Here is a 23475-nt window from a genome sequence, read left to right as displayed (position 1 = left end):
CAGAAACATGGAATTGACTTCCCTTCTTGCTAGTTCTTGGCGAGCGTGGCTTTCCAGCAGGAGGAAAGGGTGCCTGATTAGAACGTCTGAAGAGGGCAGCGAGTTACAGTAACGGACACTCTTCCAGCTGTCTCCCCCGCTCATAAATCTATCCCCCTCTGAAAGTGCAGATGGTCCATAATCGTCCATCACGCCGCAGTTCAGCATCGGACAGCTCCCGGGCGGGTTTTTCCTAAGAGGCTCCTTTTTCTGCAAGCTAAACGGAACTGAGGCTCGTGCAGCCTCTCCCCGTGATGGAGTGTGAGCAGGCCAGCCATCAGGGGTGATTTAGGAGGGGGCGAACAATAAATATCCAAGAGGTTGGAGCTCAAAGCAGGGAGGCGGGGGCGGGGGGGTGGGGCGTCAGGCAGCTGTACTTACATTTTTGTTGTTCTTTTTGTCTTTTATTTTTGAGGGACAGCAGGTGGTGACATCCTGGGGAGGGGTGGGTCTTGAGTGACCTTTCCAAGGAGCTGCCTCCATCCTGAGGATGAGCAGAGGATTGAAGTTAAGGGGCCCTTTGGTTGGGGGAATGTAAGCGGCTGGGTAGGTGACTTTGGAGATAAATAGGTTCCTCATCTTGCTGGGCTCACTGGGTGAGTCCCTCTGAGGTTGGAGCTACATATTTTTGTAAGCTGTCTCAAGTTGTCCCCCAAATTCCTACCACGCTTGGGCCCAGGAAGGCCCGGCCCAACAGTGCGCCCAGACCCACCTGTGGAATTCCCGGGGATGAGCCCATCACTGTCTTCCCAGGGCAGGCCCAGGTGAGAACAGCTCACCTGTGGCCATACTTATTCACCTCCGTTTCTTTGGACGGCTGCTCCCTGGTGTGGGGCTCGCACACCGCGGGAATGGGCAGGGTTGGGGGTGGCTCAGGCCTCAGTGTCCCTGAAAGGTTTCTACATTATGTACAAAGGGCCGTGTGCCCGGTGTCCCAGGCCCTCCGGCCGGCCGAGTGACCCCCCGCGTTTCCTACAGACCCCCTTCTTGGATGCTGGGACCCTTCCTGTTGGGCCCCGTCCTTCCCTCCCCGCACACAGGCCTGTGGGCAGCCTTTCGTGGTGCCCAGTTCTCCCCGCTCTTCTCTCCATGTCCAGCGGCAAAGAAGTGGGGGCTGGGCTGTGAGGTTGATGAATGACCACCTGCCTCCTCCAGGTGCAGGCCTCGCTCTGCCAGGTGCTGCCTTGGAGCTGCACTGCGGTGGGGAGGCTGCCTCTCCCCCTCTCCAGGAACTCCAGGCAGCAGAGCTGGGGGTCACGGGCCAGACACCTGCAGGTTCATCCGCAGAAACGCTTGCCTGCCCGCCTACCAGAGGGGCTGCCGCCAGGGAGGCAGGAGGTGACCACGTGCCCCTCCCCCAAGAAGGGGGAGCTGCCAGGGGGAGGGCCTAGTGCCAGCTGCACCTCCTCACTAACCCTTGAAAATGGAGTTCACCTAGGAGGCATCCCTGGGCCCCTGAGGTCCCCTGGAGCGGAGTGTGTGTGCCCTAGAAGCTAAAGCAGCGTCCCTCCACTCATTTACCAGATGTCAGCCGGCTCCAGGGCCGCCACTGGCCCATGGCGGATTGCTCTGGAAGCAGAAGACGTGCTTTATTGTGCCGCTCCGTCCTGGGAGTGACAGCCACCCTGGGCCCTACTGCCAGCTCCTTCCAAGCCCCCTGCAATGTGGTGGGTGGCTCACTTCTCTCTGCTCCTCTGCAGGGAGGCCCAGAGAGGGTGGCAGGAATGGTCACCAGTACCCGTCAGTCCCAGGCCTTACCCACAGTGCCAATGAGTGGTGGGCAGAAGGAGCTGGCAAGAGGCAAGCAGCGCGCCCTGGGAGGGCCCCAAGAGGCGGGCTTCCCATCCCCACCCCGTCTTCCCCAGGCTGCACCACAGCACACAAGCTCTTGAATGATTCTGCTCCTCCTAGAAATGGGTGCCTGTAGGTTTACAAATAGCCCGGAAATGCAAGTCCCTGAGGTCTCATCCCACCTCACCCGCTGGACAGCGCTGTGTGCCCACAGCATTGGTCTCCTTGGCCGCCTGTGTCTGTTCATTAGCGAACTTGCTTTGGGCTCACGTTGGTGCATCACGCCACGCACCGCCGGCCACGGGCAGAGCACGCCGTTTTCGCCAGCTCTCGGCAGGCAGTCATCTCTGGCGGGGGCAGAGGGGTGCCGAGCAGGGGCACCGCCTCCTCTGCAGTCCTGGCAGCATGGAGCACGGGAGGACTGCCCGGAGTGGACTCCCCAGAGCAGAGTTGGGGAGAGTGCAGGTGGGCGGGCAGGTGTGGCCGCAGGGTGCCAGTGTGTTGGCGGCCTCACAGCTGGCGTGGCAGGCCCTTCTCTTGGCTGCACAATGTGCTGCCTCCCCACTGCCCAGTATGCCAGATCAGGAGCGCGACTCACCGTACGGTGGGCGCCCAGGAGCCAGCACCCGTGTTTCCATCCCAGGCCAGACCATTCCGGGGGCGTGAGTGTGGCGGAGCATCCATCCCTCTTGTGGACTGCAGCACGGGGACATCTGTGCTCGTGTCTGTCACACGTTATTTCCAATGCTATGACCATGGCATCAGGATGGCACCGAGGTTTAGGGGCCTGAGAGCTTTGGGGGAGCCCCACATCTGGGGAAGGCCTGCCTGGTGGCCCACCCCCACTTCCCTCCCTCCAGCATGTCACCCACTGTGCTTCTTACGGTCTAACTAGTGCCTGTGACGAGTGTGGGGCCAGCCGTCCACACCCAGTGCCAGCCAACCTCAGCTGTTCCTCTGGGTGCTTTGCAATTGGGCTGTGTATACAGTTGGTGCCAGAGCTGGGAAGGGCCTTTCCAGGCAGGGGCTTTGGAAACTGCAGCACTGTCGCTTAACCCACAAGGCGTCACAGACCCGCTGTGAGGTCCCAAAGACAGCTCTGGATGGTGACCCTCCAGAAGTCGGTGTGTGCACAGGTGCAGTGGGGGCTTTGCAGACCGGGGCATGCCTGGCACACTTGGCTGCATGACACACGTGTCGTCATTCCTGGGGAAACCAGTTTCTCTTAGAAGCCAGGTCCTTAGCGCATCTATGCACTGCTCCCAGTCGGTTACGCTGCACGTGGGGAAGGAGAGGAAGGGAAGTAACTTTTATTAGGGCCTTGCTGGGTGCCAGGCTCTGTGCTGGGAACTCTGCCTGGGCACGCTGCTGGCGCCATCTCATTTAAAGGCTTGGCACGTCCTCCCCAGCCCTCGGCGTTACAGTCTCAGTGAGACCATAACCTCCTTGCGGCGCGGCCGCCCGCCCACACGGGCTGTTCTGCGGAGCTGCGTCCCCTCCCCGTTCTTGGTCGTGAACCCTCTGCCCCGCCCGTGTTTATCTCTGCCCCCGGAGCGCAGCTCAGAGGCCACCCTTGCCCGTGTGCCCGCGTAGCTCTCTGTCTGCACCCACCTCTTCTTTCCTTACCCGTCGTGTCTCTGCATCACGTTTTGCATTTTTTAAATCATCATACACACGTATGTCAAGTTGAGCACACGTCAAAGAAAGTTCTCGTTTGAGCTCCTGAATTAGAATATAGATTCCTTCAGGCTCTCGATTCCGTTCCTTGGCACCACTCGTCCCCACCTCCCAGGCTCTCCGTGCTGCTCAGCTCCCTGTAAGCCTGTTCTTCCCCTCTCCTCTGCCTGGTCACGTCTACCTTCCAGGCCATGGGCTCACAGCGCGCACACAGCACACGTTCTGACGAGAACATTCTCACCTGATCTTCACTGAAAATTAGACGTCGCTGTTTCTCCTGTGTGCCTTGCAGAGCCTGGGTGTCCTGCCTGGCGGAGTGGGTGTGTCTTTCGGGGCTGGGGGGCACGGTGGTGGGGGTGGGGGCAGGATACTAAGACCTGCTGCAGCCCCAGGAAGGTCCGGGCTTTCTGCTTGTTTTCTTTCCCTGACAGTGACGGTTGACATTTCACGCAGGGAGGACATGAGGTGGGGACCTGGGGTCGCTGGCCTTTGTAGGTCGGAATGTGCCTTTAGAAGGCCACACTGTCCATCTGCGCCTGGGGCCTTAGCACCTCATTTGGGCGCAGTGAGGTTTTAAGCCCACCTGGGTTCATAGCCCATTTGAATCTGAAAAACAAAGGGCACCGATCAGACAGGGGAGGGGTGTTTTGTGGTGCTGCTGGCCTGTGGGGTTGAATCTCCCACGCCCTCGTGCCTCTGGAGTGGCCTCCCTCAGCCGTGCCACCAGGTACATTCAGGAGCCAATGCTGGGGCAATGGGAGTTCTTGGCCAAGTGCCACATCCTCTGCATGTGCCGAGAAGGTGGTTTTCGGGAGCCAGAAGAGTCTGTTTTCCGCTCACCTATCAGTGATGGCGACAGCCAGACTGTGCTACAGAGAGGTGGCTCCTCGGGGCCATTTCTGCCGCAAATAGCAGCTCTGCCTCCGAGGTTTTAGGGGGAAGACATACGCACGGCAGACCCTCCTTCTGGCCCCGGCTGCTGTCCCAGTGACGAGCTGGGGTGCCAGCAGCGCCTGTCTGTACTGTGAGGTCCCGCTGCTTGGGGTCAGAGGCAACGCCAAGAAGGACTCCAGAGGCCGCATTTGCAGTGCACAGGAAGCAGGCCTGTCACGAGAAGTTGCCCACGTCTCAGGAGACACGGGTCCCCAAATGGCCCAGCCCCCTGGGAAATGGCCACTTGGGCCAGCCAGAGCCTTTGCACAGAGAGGCCGATGTGTTTCCTCAGGAGCCAGGACGAGCCTGTCCGGCCGTCATTCTCTCCCACCTGCTCACGCCCAGCTCTTCCCTTTCTCTCCTCCTCCTTCCGCTGAGGGCTGCTGAGCCCCGGCTTCCCTCCGCTTTTTGGTGACACAGTGTGACTTCTCTTCCTTCATGGCTGCGGTATGTCAAAACTTTGTGACAGAAAAGATACGCGGGAACAACCATCTGGGAAGTAGGTCACCTACAAAACAACAACCTGCCTATAATTAAACCAGCTCCTTACACCGTGGGCTGTCTCAGGAAGAGCCAAAATCCGGCGGCAGTTCCCCCCCGCCCCCCATGCCTCCCCACGCCTTCCCTCCCTCCATGGGAAATTTCAAAATGCAACTCTTGGCACAAAATTTTCCAGTAAAACCCCATCAGGCAAATAATGAAAACATCACGATGTAGTGCTCAGACCGCTCCTGGTCTGTCTCATTGAAAGGGGCTGAGGCGACGATGTGACACAAGGGGGGGCGGTGGCAGGGGTGGGGGCTTTCTGTAGCAGGCCCTCCCTGGCTCTTGGCTGGATTTTGTCCTCGGGCTGGAGTTTTGGATGGCCCACGGTGCATCCCCTCTTCCTGGTGGCTTGCTCTATCCCTCGATTGGTTTCTTCTCAGCCACTGGGGAAACAGTTGCCACCTGGACCATGCAGGTCATCAGGCCCAGCACCTGTGTCTCACTCATGATGGAGTTAGCCGCAGTCCTTTGCAAGGGTCCCACTGACAGCTCTCAGGTAGAAGCTTCCATCTCTTCACAAGCCAGCAGCAGGCAAGCGGTCGGTGAGGTGGTGACTGATTGACCACGTGCTGGGGCTTTTTCCAACCCCCGAGACGACTGTTCTTAGGAGAGGAGAGGAAACAAGACATGTCTAGAAATGACAGAGGGTAAGCTTAACTTCTAGAAGATCATCATGAAGCCCCCTGATTAAGACACGGAAGTCATTGTCTGGCATGACAGCCATCTTGCTGACGTAAAGGGCAAGATTTGTCAGCCAGGTCTGGTCGTTTCCCCACGAGAGAACGGCCCAGGTAGGAAACAAGAAGGGCTGCCATGAGACTCACCTCGGCCTCATGAATGACAGCAGTTCTTCCTTCCTTCCTTCCTTCCTTCCTTCCTTCCTTCCTTCCTTCCTTCCTTCCTTCCTTCCTTCCTTCTTTCCTTCCTTCCTTCCTTCTTTCCTTCCTTCCTTCCTTCCTTCCTTCCTTCCTTCCTTCCTTCTTTCTTTCCTTCCTTCCTTCCTTCTTTCCTTCCTTCCTTCTTTCCTTCTTTCCTTCCTTCCTTCATTCCTTCCTTCTTTCCCTCCTTCTTTCCTTCCTTCTTTCCTTCTTTCCTTCCTTCCTTCCTTCTTTTCTTCCTTCCTTCCTTCCTTCTTTCCTTCCTTCCTTCCTTCTTTCCTTCCTCCCTCCCTCCCTCCATCCCTCCCTCCCTTCCTTCCTTCTTTTTTTCCCCCAAATCTGTGATTTCTAACCACACGGCAGGCATTGACACTACCTACCGGTTACCTGGGAAGCACGTAGTTGATAAGGAAAAGTCGGGGTTTCAGGGACAACTTGCCAATCTGCAGACGATCTCAGGCCTGCCTTCCCAACCCCAGAGGGCACGGCGTTGTCCCCGCCTAGGTGTCCAGGGGAGGAAAGTCCTCTTTTCTGGAATGACCTGCCACGTGCACTGGTGTCGCTTCCCACACGCGCTCAGGGTCTGGTTGCCAGGAGAGCACTCCAGGTGGGCCCGGACCGCCCCTCCCCTCCCCCCCGAGAGCAGGCCAGGTGTGCTGACCCGCACGCCCAGCCCGGGAGCCCCGACTACAAAGGGCGTCACTCGTAACTGCCTCTGGCGCTGAGGTTGGCGTGGGCCTGAGCCAAAGCCTCAGACGTCACCCACTGATTTGACTGCAGAATCAGTAGTGACTTCCTAGTGGCCACTTCGTCTGGAAATAAGCATCTGAAACTTGATGTATCGGGTCTGGTTTGGTGGAAAAACTGCAGACACCGGGATGCCAGTGACCCGGGTCTGCGGTTTCTGTCAGGCTGTGTGCTGAGCGGGCAGCCTGGACGGTGACAGCCCCAGAGCCCGGTCTCTGTCTGAATGGTGACGGCAGTGGGGGTGGTGCGAGGACGGTTCAAGGAGAGAGGAGAGGGCAGAGGCAGCAAACCGCTGATCCTTGCGAAGTGTTAGCTCCTTTCTCTTCTTCGAAGGATGTGTTTGTGTACATGTGTGTGTACGTGTGTGCATGTACTCATGTGAGAGTGTGTGTGTGTGTGTGTATGTGTGTGTTGGTGTGTAGGCTGGGCAATCAGACACTTAGAAGCTAGGATTGCCAAGTGAAAATACAGGGTGCTTGGTTAAATGCTAATTTTAGATAAACAATGAATTAATTGTTAGTATAAGTACATCCCAAATGCTGCATGGTGTATACTTATACACAAAATGTGAACCGTTATTTGTGGTTTATCTGAAGTTTCAAATGTAACTGGGCATCTGGTAATTTTATTTGCCAAATCCGGTGACTCTGCCTGGAACAAGGTTTGTTATTTGCGTCGTAGGTGTGCTTGATGGGAGTGGCGTGCAGGGACCGGCGTCTTGGGTGCACCAGGAGGCTGCTCGGCCCAGCTCGCCGAGCTCCGAGTCCCTGAGCTTCAGTTTGGCCCGGTGACTTCTTTTCTCCCTCTCGTGTTTGGAGGTCCTTCGGTTGCGTCGGCAGAGCTATGAGTCTCAGACCGTCCCGGCTGGGAACAAAGAAGCAGCCCCGTGGTCGCCCAGACTAGGTTGCCCCCCGAGTCTACACTGGGCTGCCTGGCATGGCCAGAGTCTGCTCGCCAGACTCCTGACCTGGGCGCTGAGCAGTGTTCTTGGAGCCTGATCCATTTGTCTCATGGGTGACAGTTGATCTCCCTGAAATAGGACCCCATAGAATTCAGCAGCTGCGAAGAAGCTGTGAACCCACCACACAGCCCCGTCCTTCTTCTCAGCCCCTGACCCCCACAGTTCCACACTAGCCCCCCAATCTTCTAGCATCACTAACCCCCCATCTGTTCAGCACCCCCAGGCCTCTCCGATTTTTACTTGGCAAATGCACCCCAGTTCTCCCAGCCTGCTCAGTGGCTGATTCTGGTGCCAGCAGCCAGGGCACATATCAGCAAAGGGGACTGATAGGAAATGAAATCACTTCCTCCCCTGAAGACCCCTGCCGGCTCTGCCTGTAGACCCATCCCTTGCAGAGTGAATTGTTTCCAATCCAATCTCGTTTTTATTGAAGTTTCCTCCAGGGTTGGCTCAGGAGACTTCTCCCCCAGCCTCTTCCGTGTGACCTTATTTACCAGAATCCCCTTGGAGTGGCATTTAAGTGTCCCCATTACCATTTTGTGCATCTTGCTCCTTGAGAGCATGGGCCCTCAGAGACCTTCAGGGTGGCGGGCACGGCGGCAGCCCGCAGAAACACCAGGCTTGTTTTAATTGGTTTGAAACTGTCGTCGTCGACCACAGAGGGGTCCCTTTCCTGGAGTAATGACCCGGAATTTGATCGTGCAGCTTTTATTAGCTTGTAACACTGACGGTGTAAGAGCAAAACCAGAGCCTGGCACACATCTGCCCGCCTTGATGCACTCTAGCCGAGCGCACATATGTCCGGCCATGGCACGCTCGAGCTGGGCACACATCTGCCTGCCATGCAGGAGCCATGGAGGACGTGAGCAAGTGTGACAGTGCAGCCCAGGAGAAGGCAAGACAGCAGCTGTCAGGGAAATCATGTTGAGGATTTTGTGGCCCTGGAGGGCAGGGTCTCAGCACACTCGCAGACCTGCAGAAAAGTATGTAGGAGGCCACGTCTCTAACAGAGTGGCTGCCCTGCAGACCACCCAACCGTTCCATGCAGGGCTCACTTTCCTCCCCACCCGCCGTCTGTCGGGGGCTGGGGGAGGTCGGCTGTTTACAGGTCCGCTCTGGCTTCCTGTGTGCTTGAAGATGTTTGCTCGCCAGGGAGCGGGAGAAGCCATGTCAGCGCCCAGAGCTTCCTGGCACCTACTCAGTGTGGAGAGGCTTTGCTCAGACACCAGGGCCTGGGTGTCCAGGGAGCTGTGCTCTGCACTCAGTTTTTCAGGGAGAGGAATATGAGGGCAGCTGAGTTCTCGGAAGCCCCAGTCGTCTGGAGTCTAGAAAGCTGGGGACGTGGTTCTATCCTGGGTCTGGTGGGGCAGCTCCTACTTCCGGTCTGCTCAGCCTGGTGGTTTCTAAAGAAAACCTCAGTGAGCAGCAGAAGGAACAATTCTGACTAGTTTATTGTCTTTTAAGTGGAGGGAGTGGGAGGGGAGACCCCGTTCCTCCCAGCGTCACATGGCTGCGTGTGTCACTCATCTATTCGGCCATCCAGGTCACCCCCCAATGAGAGTTCGTCGAGCCACTGGGTGTGTAAGACACCACGCTACCTGCTGAGTCACCACCTGCCTGTCATCACGGTCTCTTGCTCCCTCAGGGGGCTTACAATCTAACCTCGCTCATCTCAAAACAATTTTTTGGAGAATGTTGGTAATTAAGATAAAATAAAATACATATCTTTATTCCTCCACCTTCAGTTAACAAAGGTTAGCATTTTGTTACATTGCATGGTCTTATCAAGAAAGAAATGAAGCATCTCAGACAGAGGCCTGGAGCACCCCTCATTCCCTGCTCCACCCCCACCCACAGGCAGCTCTGAGCATGTCTGGTGTCTGTTATTTTTGTCCCTTGAAAAAGCATTTACACACATGTAACCATGAACCACATATTGTTTTATGTCTTTTAAAATGCACATACCGGCATCTTTTTGCATCTTCCTTCTTCTGCTCAGTGTTGTTTTGTGTGGCTCCCCAATGCTGATGGATGTGTCTGGTCCATTCCTTTTAGCTGCTGTTGAGAAATCCGTCTCAGGAACCCGCCCTTGGTCTTCACCCCGTTTCCTGTAGGAGCATTTCTGTGGTTTGCAAAGTGTTGCTGGTTCAGAGGACGCCACGCGCCGGTGTCCGCCTGCCCTCTCGTGCTCAGGCGCCCAGTGTCGACATGCCCCTGTCTGTGCGTGGCCGGCTCTTGGGACGTTCAGGTCTTGACAACAGCTCTCCAACACGTGTGGAGCTGTCTGCTCCCGCCATCCTCACCGACACAGGTGGCCAGTCTCGTCCACTTTGGTCCAGAAGAGCGCTCAAAAATGGCAGCTTGCTTTAGTTTGAATTCCCCCAATTTCTGTGCATCTTTCCTCTGTGTATCAGCAGGTTTGGGGGTCCTGCATGCTCCTGGGGGACTGTCAATTACTGCACCCTCTATTCTCTCACTCGGGAAACCAGTTTGTACCCCAGGAAGATTTAGAGCAAAACATGAAACCATTCTGCTTTATAAAAATAAAGAAAAAGAAAACCGGTCACTGACGTGGCACTTCCCAGTGAGGCCGCCGCTGCGGGTGCCCCACTTGATGACTGGCTGTGAACTCGTGGCTGAGACACTGAGCAGCCCGTGCGTGGGCGGACCCCGTGCTGCCCTCCGAGGCTCTCGGCTGCCTGAGCCCCCGCTGGGCCTGGCGGGGCGGGACCCTCTGCCTCTCGAAACAGAGTGGGTGGACATGCCAGTGGGATGAACAGCTGCCTCCAGAGGGTGGAGAGACGGACATTTGGCCACAGGGCAGCTCCTGGAGGAGGGGTAACGGGCAGGGGAGCCCCCTGGGCTGGGGGGCACCTGGTGGGCTCAAGACCTGGGCTCAAGCACCTCCTTCCCTGGGGGAGATGCCACAGGATCCCCAGGGATTTCCAGTGGAAGCAAAGGGTCTGGGCCAGTGACGTAAACAGCAGATACCAGGCCCAGCCAAGTCCGTCTCCAGATAGAAAAGACGACCCCGTCCCCGCTCCCTCTGCCCTGAGGATGTCACCAGACCTTGGCATTGTCAGGTCCCCTGATCTACAGGCACTGTGCTTTGCCCCTCCCACACCCAAATGCCAGCCTGGGAGTCTGTTGGGGGTCTGGGGTGAACACCCAGCCTGGGAAGAGGCGGGTAAACAGGCCCAGGATGTGATGGCTAAGTGAATGAGTGATGCATGGAGCGCAGTGCGCTGGGCCCTCTAATGCTGTCCTGGGACTCGCTTGGGAAGTGTCCAGGGCCCCCGTCCCCTTTCTGTCACTTTGCTACACAAGCCCCTGGCATGGGGTCCAGCTTACCCCGGCCCACTTGCTGCACCCGCACTGTGGATCCTGCCCCAGTGTGGCTGCTGAGGGTTTCTGGGGTTGTGCAAGAGGGGCTGGCTACTGAAGAGTTCACATTGCAGGTGGGGAGACTGAGTCACGCTGGCTGGCCCTAGCAAGAGAGGACAGTGTGGTAGTCACAGCTAGGCTCTGCAGCTGGAGCCCTGAGCTTGGGCCCCGGTCTGCCAGTGTGCAGGACGTGCACCTTGGGGCAGGCTCTCCAGGGGTTTTGTGCCTCAGTTTCCCTCTTGGATCACTGGAAGGGTTAATGAGTCACAGCGTGGAAGAAGGTTCTGAGAGACTTTGTTATCCTAAGCTCCCTGACCTGCCCCTCCTACCTCCATGCTTTCATGTGCTTCAGCCCCAAGAAGACCCGATGACAACCACAACATAGTTTATTAGGCCGATAACATCTTAAGTCCATGAGCCCCCGAGACCCCTGGTGTCTTTCTGTGCTCAGAGGGCAGGAGGTTTCCTGGCCTGAGCCGCGAGTGCTGTGTGGGGCGAGGGGCATGTGTCCACCCCGGGAAGGGTCCTGTCACCTGAGAGCCCCCGCTGTCCGCACCTGGCCTCGCTCGCGGTCATGCCAGAGCCTTAGGCTGTGGTCCCCTCAGCAGGCCCTTACTGAGCACGTGTGTGGCTGCCCTCGTTCTCTGGCTCACTGAGGCCCTCCAGTCCCCCTCTTTTAAAACTCTGCACTTTTCTTCGACTCCCCTCCGTTCCTTCCCCCCCCTTCGTTGTCTACCGGGACTTTTCCTGGTGTGCCTAATGCCCGGGGCTGCAGGGGCTCCAGGGACGTGGCCCCACCTCGCTACACACACACAACCCTGCGAATCGATTCTGAAAACGATTAGTTCCGGTACAGCAACGCTGCTAACTGTGGCTTTTGCTTTGCAGTTATTGATTCATCATCAGAATTGGGAAGCGATAGCCAGGAAGGGGGAGGGGTGGCACACAGAGGGGGGTGGGTGCAGAGACTGTCCTGCAAACGTCAGGGAGCTCGGCTCTGACAGCCAGGAACGGATTTTGAGGCCCACGCGGAAGCCTGGCTGGGGCCAGAGGGTCACTTTCCAGAGACTCGACGTGTGTGCCTGGCTTCTGACGGTGCAGTCCCCGTTCCCAGGCTGGCCCCTCGCTGCCTCCTTCCCCACCCCTTCTATGCCACTGCAGGGGCACAGCTCCTTCCCCGGAGCATGGTGGGGGGCAGTGCCATTTCTGGTTGTGTTTATGGGGTGCAAGCTGGAGCGACTCTGAGTCAGGGAGCATCCTCAGAGCAACTGAATCAGGAGGAGCTACTTACCCATCTATCTATGCGTAACTGTCCATCATGAGATGGGTAGATGGATGGATTAGAGAGAGATGATTGATAAATGACAGATGGATAGATAGATAATAGATAGTGATAGATATTGATAGATAATATAGATAATAGATAATAGATAGATGATAGATGGATGACTGCTAGATAAGATAGATTAGATAATACATAGATGATTGATAGATAAATGATACATGGTAGATAATAGGTAATAGATATAGACGCAAGATAATAGATACATGATAGATTTGATGATACATAGATGATGGATAGAGAGACCAGATAGATAGATAGATAGATAGATAGATAGATAGATAGATAGATAGATAGAAGATGAGATTTGTTTGAAGGAGTTGGCCCCCACGTCTGGCTGCGGTGAGGCTGACAGGTTTTAGGGAGAGGGGTCAAGCGTTTAGAGACACTTCAAGGTCTGCGCCGTCCGCAGGTCCTGGCCAGCTCTGCGCAGCTCCACATGCCTGGAATGTGGCCGGTGCTGGGGAACCCGGGCTGGTAATGGGGTTGGTGCTGAGCCTTGCCCCCAACAAGGCTCCGTTGTCTTGAGAGAAGAGTGGGGGCCGTGCTGGGAGCAGGTGACATGACATCCCACCTTCAGTCTGGTCATTGCCAGTCGGACACCCCCCCCCGCCCCCCATGTCCCAGCGTGCTTTCCCGTATTGTGAGTCTCAGCGCAGGGGGGTGGCAGAGCTGGGGGCGTCTGTTGCAGCTTCTCCCAGCCTAAAGCTTTCTCATGTGCAGTGTTCAAAGACGCCGTTCCCATGACAGTCTGTCCTGTGATATTTTTAATCAAGAGCGCGGGAGAGCGTGTGTCTGATGTGCTCCAGATCATCAGAGACTGAAATGGGTTCTTTCTTGTGTTTTCTTTTTCTAATGCAGCGCTAAGTCAGAACTGCCAGAGGACGGTTACCAGCATTTCCCGTGAGCTGGTCCGCTGGCCCCTCTGCCGGGAGCCTGTCCTAGGAGTTCCCACTCTGCAAACAGGTGCGTACCCTTCACACTGAACTTTCAGGTCCCAAGATCCCGGCTTCTCAGCAGTCGGAGCAGGAATGTGGCTGCAGGGGTGTGAGTGGGTGAGCGGTGTGGGTAGCAGAGGGTCCACACCCGCCCCCACACCTGGTTCCTGGACCCGTCGTCGGCGCTTTTCACCTGCTCTTTCCTGTCCCTTCACTAAAATGCAAATCAGTGAGTGTATAATAGATAATTAATAGACTGATCAGCCAGCAAGGGAGGTAAGTAGATAAATAATTTTAATTATCTTTGGGTCGTCCATAAATTCCCTCACTGCCTTTTTATTAAACTCGCTGTTTACAGGAGTCATTTATACTGCATGTCATCTTGGGAACCCCTCCCCCACTTGCGTGGCGACTCCCACCGGGTCTGACCAGGCTGGGAACACGGCGTGACAGCCAGGTCCTTTCCCAGCAGGGCCCAGCTCTGGCACAGGTGGCCAAAAGCTCAGCCCAGTGTCAGGGGCAGATCCTGCTCAGCTCCCCGAGGCCCACCCTCCGTGCCCAACGTGGCAGAGCCTGTATTTAGACGGACTCAGAAAACTTGATTACGCTTGGCACCTGTGCTGCAGGTCTGAGCTCACTCTCCTCCCCAGGGATGGCCTGGCCTATTCAGAGCCTTGGCTGACGTTTCCTCCTTGCTCCCAATGCCAAGCCAGAAAGTGGGTTAATAAATATCAAAGAAAAGGCCCTCAAGAGGGCCTGGGGCCAAACTATCCCAGGCTATCCAAGAGTGTGGCAGCCGGGCCCAGAGGGGCGGGGGCTCCCTGCACCCCAGCCTCTCCTCTGCTCCCCGAGGTCCAGCACCCAGCTTTCAGGGTTGAGGACCGAGCTCAGGTTTCCATGGAGCACGGCGGAGGCACTGGTGGGGAGGACTGTGGTCCTGGCGGAGCTCAGGTGTGGCACTTGGCATGGGGACGTGGGGGGTTCCTTGGCTTTCCTGCCTCCCCTTCCCACCTGCTCCCTTTCTCCATGGGTTTTGCTCCTGCGCCTCCTCGGCAGCAGGAAGGGAAAGAGGAACTGGCCTCGGAGGGTCCCCAGCAAGGCCCCTTCTCCTCCCCTCCTTCCCCAGCCCTGGCGTCTGGTGGGCCTGGTTCAGCCTGAGTTAGAAATACTGCACAAAGGGCGTGGTCCCAGGGACTGACGGACGGAGCAGGAAGGGGCAGGAGAGCTTTCTCAGGATAGGTGTGCCCAGGCTCTGCGTGCGGCCGTGGCTGGCGTCCTGCACAGGTGTGCAAGCCGGCTCTGGGCTGCGGGCTACCACCTAACTAGTTCCTGTCTTGTTTATTCTCACCATGGTGCCAAGTGGGGACACTCTGAGTGAGATTTGTCCTTCTTCCGGTGGGGGTGGGGAACAGTGCAGGGAGGTCACTGCCAGCAGCTCCTAAGTGGCAGAGCCGAGGCTCACAGCTGGGGCGGTGACCGCAGCCCGCTGCCTGCAGGCTGGGTGGGAGAAAGTTCTCCCAGAACTTTGGGCCTGGCTCAATTCCTTCCGGGTTTTGCCCGATGGTGGTGGTGTTGCTGCTTCTGGTGAGACTGCCCCTGGCCCAGCCCCTGCTGCCCGGGCCTCCCCGATGGTCAGCTGGGCGCAACCCTGTCTGGGCATCTGGCCTCTTTGGAGGGTGACTGTTGCCCGAGGCAGAAGGGGGAAGGAATTCGGGCTGAGCCTGTAGAAGGCCTTTTTCAGTGTAATTCCTCAGTGGAAGTAAAGACCGTAAAGGGAGCGGAGGCTCCCTGCCCTTTCAGGAGTCGGTGTGGCTCAGAGCAGGGTCCCCGGCCCACTCAGGCGGAGCGCGAGGAGGATAGTGAGGGAAGAGGCAGAAAGAGCTGGCGGGGAGCGCCTTTCCAGATGCTTCCAGCCCTTTCAGGGCTGTGCTGGAGGGGTGGTGACCAGCCTTTTTAATTGTGGGCAGACAAGGGGTCAGGCCATGACTTTCGTTAGCACAGGGAGATGCCAGGAAAGCACATCTTTCTGTACTCGGAGAGTAAGCCCCGTGGTGACAGCAGAATGCCTGTGCTTTTCTGGTTGTTTTGTAGACATTTTTAGGGTTTCTTAGCTGTTTCTGGTTTGGGTAATTGGAGGTGGATGGAAAAGAAAAACAATAATGAACGAGAGACCGGACGGAACTGGTCAGCCCCGGTCCCTTCACCCAGTGACGGGTATCACAGCCGGGCGCGGCGAGGCCGTCTTCCTGTCCCTGCGCCCTGGGGTGGGCAGGGCCACACAAAGGGTAACAAGCCGGCCCGCTGGCCGCCCTTCAGCGTGAGGCGTGAAGCAGGGGACGCCTCATCTCTCCTGAAGGGCCTGTCACTGGGCGGGTGTTTACTGCTGTGCTTAGCCTCACCCAACGGACGAGGACCCTGGTACGAGGGGCTGGGACTAGAACTCATGTCTTCTGGGTTTTCGGACCCGTTGTGCAGTGCATGCACAGAAGTGCTTTGTCCACCAACCGCCATGACGGAGGGATGTGTCTGGCTGTGGGTGTCGGGCCTCCTCGGACGGGCTTGTGGAGGCCAGAGAGTGGGGCCTCTGGCGGGGAGCCCCCGGGCTCGGGGAACTGAGTGAGGCGCTGTCACTGGAGCCTGCCGTGTCCTGGGTTTGGACTCAACACTAGAGGCCGTTCGTGGAGCTGAGCTGTGGTACTTGGGGTGGGGGGTGGGGGACGGGGACTCTAAGCTGGTGAGGATTTTCTGTCCGCCTGTTCCCTTCCTAATTCTGAAATAGGGAAGCAGGGAGAGGGTGCCGCTGTGGTCCAGTTGCTGTCAAAGTAGAAAGTCCTACTATGTCACACTGTGTCACACCCACCGATGGTCACAGAATGCCTGAGCTGGGAGAGGCCCAGAGATCTTCTTGTTCAGCTCCCTTCTCTTCTGGCCAAGAAGGAGGTTTGTCTCTGAGGCCCAGGATTTGCCCCAAGGCCCACAGTCACGGGTGGAGGCAGGCAGCTTTCCCAAGTCCCGCCCAGGACCTTTGAGGGACGGCAGCATCGTTTCAGTGGCCACCAGACCAAAAGTGGCACTTATAGTGGTCAGCGGTCCTGTCTACCTGTCTACCTGTGGGGCAGACAGGTTTATTTCACGGGCCCACATGCCCTGGGGACGAGCGGGTGAGGGCAGAGGCTGCGAGCCTTGTGTGCCCGGGCGGGGTTGATGGTCCAGTAAACAGCTCTACCTGTGCCTCCTGGATGGCTGGGCCTCATGCCCGCCCAGCCCTGCTGAATCACCACAGGCTGGGGGCTGGGGGCTCGTCGGCGTGGGGCCGTCACCTGCCCCCAGGCACAGCGGGCTCGTTCAGTGCCCAGGGAATGAGTGTGTGACCCAGCAAGAGGAATGGTGTGAGAGAGGAGCCCCGTGGAAGCCGAGAGGAACCTGGTTCTCCACAGACAGGAGTGTGTGTGAGCACGGGGCCCTGAAGGGGATCGCAGAGAACCCGGCGTCACAGCCAGAAGGGTGGCCCTTGGTTTGTCTTCTCTTCCAAGAACACTTCCATCTGCCTCCCCTGGGGCTAGGGGAGTCTGAAGGCCTTCGGTAAGATCAATTTTTTTCTCTTTAAATGAAAATGAACTCTTAGTGCCTTTTCATTATGGCCCAAGCGGTAGATGTTTGTGATAAAAACACAGACAAGAAAAACGAAGGCAGGAAACACACCCACCGTCCACTCTCAGAAATAACCACTGTTTACAGCTCAGCTTTTGGAATTTTCCAGATGGTTTTCTACCATCTACGTAAGAGTACCACAGTTTGCAGTAGTGCAATTGCGCTGTGTTTATTGGTTTGTAACCTGAGTTTTGTTGTGGTTGCTTAACAGTACTTTCAGGAACATATTTCTCGGTTGATGTTCACCTCGTTTTTAATGATTGAATATTATTTCATTGCACAGAAGTACCGTAATTCACGTAAGTAATCCCCGCAGCTTTGTTTCCAAGTCGTAAGACAGGCATTAGCCACTGACCCCGTTTCCGGAACTCTGGGCCACACTTTAAGAAACCAAAAGATTAATTTGCCAAACGGGGATTAGGAGATGCTTATTCATATTATAAAGGAGTCGGACGTGCCCTCCGAGAGCGCCTTTGAGAAGTGGGCTCCGTCAGGCACTGGAGCGAGCCCCCGGGTGTCGAATCCCCCTCACTGCAGCTGCAGAGAGGGTGGCGCCTGCTTCCCGGCCCGTCCCCGTCCCTTCCTTCATGGAAGTCTTTCCCAGGTCAGCCGGATGTGTGTGGGGCGTGTACACACACGTGTACACATGCATATACATACAGTATTTGGAAGCTTCTCCCCATCGTCTGCTGAAAGGTGATGTTAATTTAATTCATTACTAACCACATCTCTTTATCAGGTGGTCTGCTCCCAGCACCCATCCTGAGGAATAAGTTACCCTTTCTCTCGAAAAGATACAGGGAAATAGATGCTGATGAGGTGAGGCAGGTCAGAGCTCCCAGCCATGCGACTTATTATTTAATGAGATGGATAAACCCCCAGAGAGAAAATACTGAGGGAACTTTTCCTAAAACCGGGTCTGAAAACCCCCGACCCCAGCCTGCGGGTGCGTGTGCACAGGCTCGGTGCCCAGGATGACATGGTGGCGTCATCGTCTGTGAAGTGGCTTTATAAGCTCTCCTGAGAGGATCTTCGCCCTGACAAGTCCAGCTGCCTGCCACCCAGACCCCCAGCAGAGAGAGCAAAGACCTGGCCACAGCTGAAGCATTTGTGTGTGTTTACACAACCAGATGCTGAGTCAATCATCGCTAAACACATTTCTGGTATATTTGTATTCAGTTTCAGGTATATATATGTATATATATATTTAAAGTAGTTTATTGAGTTGAAATTCACATGACATAAAATCAGCCATTTTACAGTGAACAGTTCAAATGCATTCAGTGCATTTGCGATGTTGTACAGCCACCCCCTCCATCTACTTCTGAAACATGGGCATCACTTCACGGTAAAACCCCTCACTCCGGTACATTTTCGATTAATATTTAGAGTCACTGCTTTAAAAGGTGCCCCACCTACCTCCAGCCCTTCCCCTGCTCTCCCCTAAAAATAAAAACGTTAGAAACCAGGGCGAGTTCAGCAGCGTATAAAGTCTGGGCTTTGGCATCACTCATTCGTCCTCTCATTCATCCATCCACCCATTCGTCCAGTCACTTTCATCACCTGTTTGAGGGGGCCTGGCGGGGGCCAGGAGCACCCAGTTTGAACCCTGGCTCAGGCTCCTCTTAGCAGGCGACCTTAAGCAAACGCGTACCCTCCAGGCTTTGCTGTCTTCCGTGACCAGTGGGAAACAACGCCCTCCCTGAAGGGCTATTTGCAGGATGGAAGCTCCTTGCAGTACGTGAGGGAACCAGGGTGGTGCCTGGTCCATGGTGTGAGCGCAATGCGTGCACAGATCCTTTCACATTTACTTTTAATTGTGGTGAAAATACACAACAAAACGTGCCACTTGAGCCATTTTCATGTGAACAATTCAGTGACATTAAGTGCATCACGTTGTGCTGCCGTCCCCGCCGTCCCTCTCCAGGACTCCTATCTTGCAAAACTGAATCTCTGTCCCCATTAATCACTCACTCCCCGTCCCCCCCCAGCCCTGGCAACCTCCCTTCTCCTTCCTGTCCCTATGACTCTGACCACTCTGGGTCCCTCATAAAAGTGGAATCCTGCAGGATTTGTCCTTTCGTGCCTGGCCTGCTTCATGTAGCATCACGTCCTCAGGTCCATCCCCACTGCAGACCACGTTGTGTTTATCTGTCATCTGCCAGTGGACACTTGGGTGGCTCCGCCTCCTGGCTGCTGTGAGCCACGCTGCTCCGTGCAGGTGTACGTCTCTGTTCACCTGTCCTGGCATGATGATAGCGAAAGTGATTTGGAAACTCACTGAGGCTGAAACAGCGAGGCTGTCTCCTTCCCTCGCTTCTCTGTCTCTCTCCCTCTGACGTGCGCATGCTCTCTCACAGTCACCCCTGTGAAATGGATCTGCGAAGACAGGCCTTTAGATGGCGGGCTGCGGCTTTGTCGCGGACATTCTGCGTCAGTGTGTTTGGGATACGTCTTTGCGGCTTTCAGTCTTGAAAAGAAATGCCCCCAGTGGAGGTGATTTTCCTCCTGACTTTGGATGACGCTTACGGGCGCCGTCACCCTGGGAGACTTTGTCTCTAACCCACTGCCCAAGGACGGGCTCTGAGTCCTGGACGACTTGGGGAAGCAGAGGTCTGGCGTGATTGAAAGGCTGAGGCCACTTCAGTGGGCCCTGTCTTGACGAATGGGAACTGGATTACCTGGGCGGAGACCTGAGGCGTCCCCCCTCAGGGGTCTCTCCCAGGCTCTGCCCTGGAAGGAGGGCGTCTTTGGGCTAGAACCTTCTCGTTGGGGCCTGCGTGTGTGTTCAAGCTACTGCTGGGCAGGGCAGGAGGGATGATCTGGGGCCGAGAGTCAGGAAGAACCGTGTGCATTCTCCAGAAGTAAGGGCAGGAATTAGGGGCTGCGTTTTACCCCGACAATCGGGAGGTTTCTGCTTGGGATTTTGTCTATAAATGTGGAGACTTGCGAGACGGAAACACTGAAATGTCAGTCCGTTCTCTCCCGAGGCTTGATCTCTTCTGGAAACAAAAATCAACATCAGGGGACCGGCCTGGTGGCTCAGACGGTTGGAGCTCCGTGCTCCTAACTCTGAAGGCCGCCAGTTTGATTCCCACATGGGCCAGTGGGCTCTCAACCACAAGGTTGCCGGTTCGACTCCGACAAAGGATGGTGGGCTGCGCCCTCTGCAACTAGCAACAGCAACTGGAGCTGGAGCTGAGCTGCGCCCTCCACAACTAAGACTGAAAGGACAACAACTTGACTTGGAAAAAAAAAAATCAACATCAGATCCCCCTTAACCCACCAAGGTCTGTGGCGTGGAGCCCTAGGGGATTCTGCTGTTGTCCTCAGAGCCTGAAAACGTTGGCTGGGAAACTAAGACACCTGAGAGGTTCATCACAACAGGGAAAACAACGATAAGAGCACAGACGACACAGCTCTGTCCGAATTGCCTTCATCAGGTCGGCAGAGCAGGCCCGCTCGCACCTCCCTGGTCTTCCGATGGCGTGCTCATCCGTGACTGTTCTGTAGGGCTGTCCGTCGTTCACATGTGAGGCGCATTGCACACACGTGTGTTCCCCCTCCTCCAGGATCCCCCTGCCCAGGGCTCCAATGTGGTAACTTTGCCTTTACTAACACACAGCAGAAGTCAGAGCTGCCATTGGCAGGATTGAATCCTCCATTCTGGATGGTGTCACCCTCTTTTCTTTCGGATTCCCCCATCTCGCCTGGGTTCTTGGTGCTGCTGGAGCAACCCTGAGCTCGGGCTGCCATAACGTACAAAGCACCACAGACCGCACAGCTTAACCAACAGTCTGTTTCCTCACAGCCTGGAGGCTGGAGGACCAAGACCGAGGTGGGCAGGGCTGCTTCCTCCGGAGGCCTCTCCCCTTGGCTCGTAGCGTGTCTCTTCCCTGCGTCCTTCCCTCTGTGCGTATCTGTGTCCTGATCGCCTCTTCTCATAAGGACCCCGTCGTACTGGGGACCACCCAGGACCTCTTTGTAACGAGCTCTCCGCCTTGAATACCCTCTAAACATAGTCACATCCTGAGGGGCTGGGGGTCAGAGCTTCAACACCTGAATCTGGGGGATGCTCTCAGCTCACAGCAGAGCCTGACAGCATCTGGCCTTGTGCTGGGTGAGCTGGGTCCATTCTGCCGAGTGTGCATTTGGGAGTGGTACCCCCCATGCACGTCCCGCTCTCTCTGGCGTCTCTGTGTGGCCAGCCACCTCAGTCCTGCAAACAGCCCTTCATTTATTAGCTCCTTTTCCACGTCCAGCCCATCTCCCCGCATCCAGCTGTATCTACTACTGGGCGCATTTAATAGCGCTAAGTCCAAACAGGCTTCTCCGGTTACAGACACTGGCCCTCCTGCCTCCGAGCCTTGCTGGCGCTCGAACGCAGCCCCTGCCTCGGATCGATCCGTACACAGGACAGTCTGCTTGCTTCTGTTTCTGTGCCCTCAAGGTCACCGCTACGTTGTATCAGATGGTGCCGTGTTGCAGTCCCCAGGAAGAGCTCTACCCTCTTCCACTCCGACCCCCACACCCCATACTCGGGGTGCATAAGTGGGGGCAGAAACGCGAGGAGGTGGGACTCCATGCTCCTCAAGCTGACCCCCGCACCTGCCATGTTCCGAGAAGGACCGACCTGGTGACAACAGAATCTTCTCAGTGCTGTCACATGGAACTGGCTTGTCCTCTGTGCCTCTGCCTGCAAAGCCCCTGACTCCCTGAAAAGCCTCTGACCCTCTGATAGTCAACTTGAACGTCCCCTCCTCCATGGAGCCATCCTGCCACTCCCTGTCCCACCTCCCTGCTCTCCAGGCGTCGTTTTGGCCCTGCGGTCACCGGACGCGAAGCAGTCATGCTTCCTGACGTGTCTTCTCCACCAGGTCGGGCGCGACTTGCAGCAGAGATGTGTTCAAACTCACCTTTGTCTTCCCAGCCACTTCTCCATGGGGCCCAGCCCATCTCTGCCGCTCAATAAACTACGGTGTGGCTCAGCAGCGTGCCACCCAAGTAGCTAAAGCCCACGACCTGTTTTCTACTCCTAGGAGACGTGGTCAGGGTCCCCCGACTGCCGCAGTGCAAGCCGGCCCTCACCCACCTCCTGCTGCTGGTTGGTTCTGTCCCTGCGGGCCCACACCTCACCCAGACGCGTACTCTGTCTGCTCGGTGCTGAGCTTTCCGCCGGGACACTAATGCCCACTCCACCGTCCCAGGCACAGGCTTTGCTTTGGCGTTTGATACTCGTTGGTTTGTTTTTTATTTCAGTTGTGATCACTTGGCTACACTGGGACAAGTGAGCTTTTCTGCTCAACCGTCCAGGACAATTTCTAAACAGCGGTTGGGGTGGGGTGGGGAAGTGTCCTGGGCCACTGAGTTGCCCTGTCAGCTTCGGTGGCCCCTGATTCCAAAGGCTCAGCTCCTGACAGCTGCCCCAGGTGGGCAGGACACCCCAGGTGCCCACACACTGGTCAATGTGGCTGGTCACGCTGTTGTGAGTGAGCAGGACTCGGGCCTAAGCGCCTCGTCCGGGAAAGGACGTATTCCCCGTGTCAGTGGCCGCCCTGCTCTGTGGCCCGCGCCGGATGACAGCCCCACCAACTTTCCATGTTTGTCCTATGTCACTCTGTGCCTACGCAGGCCAGCGCCCCGCCGGCTGGCAAGGACACCCGGGGGTTTCCGGAGACATCACAAAGGGTCTCGGTGACACTGGGGATGGCCCCAGGAGGTCACACGACCCCGAAGAGATGGATTCCACCCCCTCTCTGGGGCTGCCCAGGAGGCGCAGGACCACCCAGCACTGAGGTTGCCCTTTGCACCCCAGGGACAGCCCCCAGGTGGATGAACACCTCCACCTCAACCATAGGTGAGCCAGCGACGGGAGGCTGACCCAGTGAGAGCCACAGGAGGTGCAGCCCCGAGACGTCCATGCCGTCAGGTCTGCTGAAAGCCATTCTCACTCAGCTCTGGTGTGACCTCAGTCCTCCCGCTCAGGAGACCCCAGACCTGAACGATGGCTGCTCAGGGAGAAGAGGAAACTCTGGGGCTCGATGAGGAAGACAGTGGGCCTTGGAGCACTTGCAGAAAATGAACAAAGAGAGAGCGAGAGACACTGACCAAGGTCAGGAGGAAAGAACCATGCTGGTGGGGGAGGAGGATGGATGAGGACGAGGACGAGGACGAGGGCAAGAGGAAGCGCAGGAAACAGAGGGGGCGGCTGGTGACAGGGTGGCTGTGGGAGAGGCACAGCAGCCAGTCTGCACACACAGTCCCCTGTGGGCACTGTCCTAGGTGCCCAGCTCCCCGGGGATGGGACAGATGGAGGACCGCTCTCACTCTTCCTCCAGATCGGGGCTGGTCTCTTTCTTCAGTTATCCCTTTTCCTGACATTCTTACTGTACTCGTCATTTTGCATGTGTATCTAATATAAAGTTTGCCCATAAAGTAATGAAACGGCATGACTCTGGGACATGATGTGATTATTACATAATGAAACAAAATGCCCTGAACCAAGTAAGAAAATCAAAATCAGATTGTGTGCGTGTGTGCGCATGTGTGTGCGTGTGTGTGCACGTGCGTGCGCGTATGTGTGTGTGC

The 23475-nt window shown here is 56.4% G+C and overlaps 1 protein-coding gene across 1 annotated transcript in view; it reads left to right on the top strand.

The window, feature by feature from the left end:
* Positions 1–23475, top strand: part of RBFOX3 (RNA binding fox-1 homolog 3) — a 371870-nt gene that overhangs the window by 193469 nt on the left and 154926 nt on the right. Inside the window, exon 3 of the mRNA XM_033090062.1 lies at positions 13160–13264. The gene's annotated coding sequence lies outside the window, so the exon portion shown is untranslated. The remainder of the gene's footprint in view (positions 1–13159; positions 13265–23475) is intronic.

The sequence above is a fragment of the Rhinolophus ferrumequinum genome, chromosome 21, assembly GCF_004115265.2.
Source record: "Rhinolophus ferrumequinum isolate MPI-CBG mRhiFer1 chromosome 21, mRhiFer1_v1.p, whole genome shotgun sequence".
In the NCBI taxonomy this organism is placed as follows: domain Eukaryota; kingdom Metazoa; phylum Chordata; class Mammalia; order Chiroptera; family Rhinolophidae; genus Rhinolophus; species Rhinolophus ferrumequinum.
Note: the sequence above shows the minus strand (reverse complement) of the source record. Positions and strands in the feature narration are given on the sequence as shown.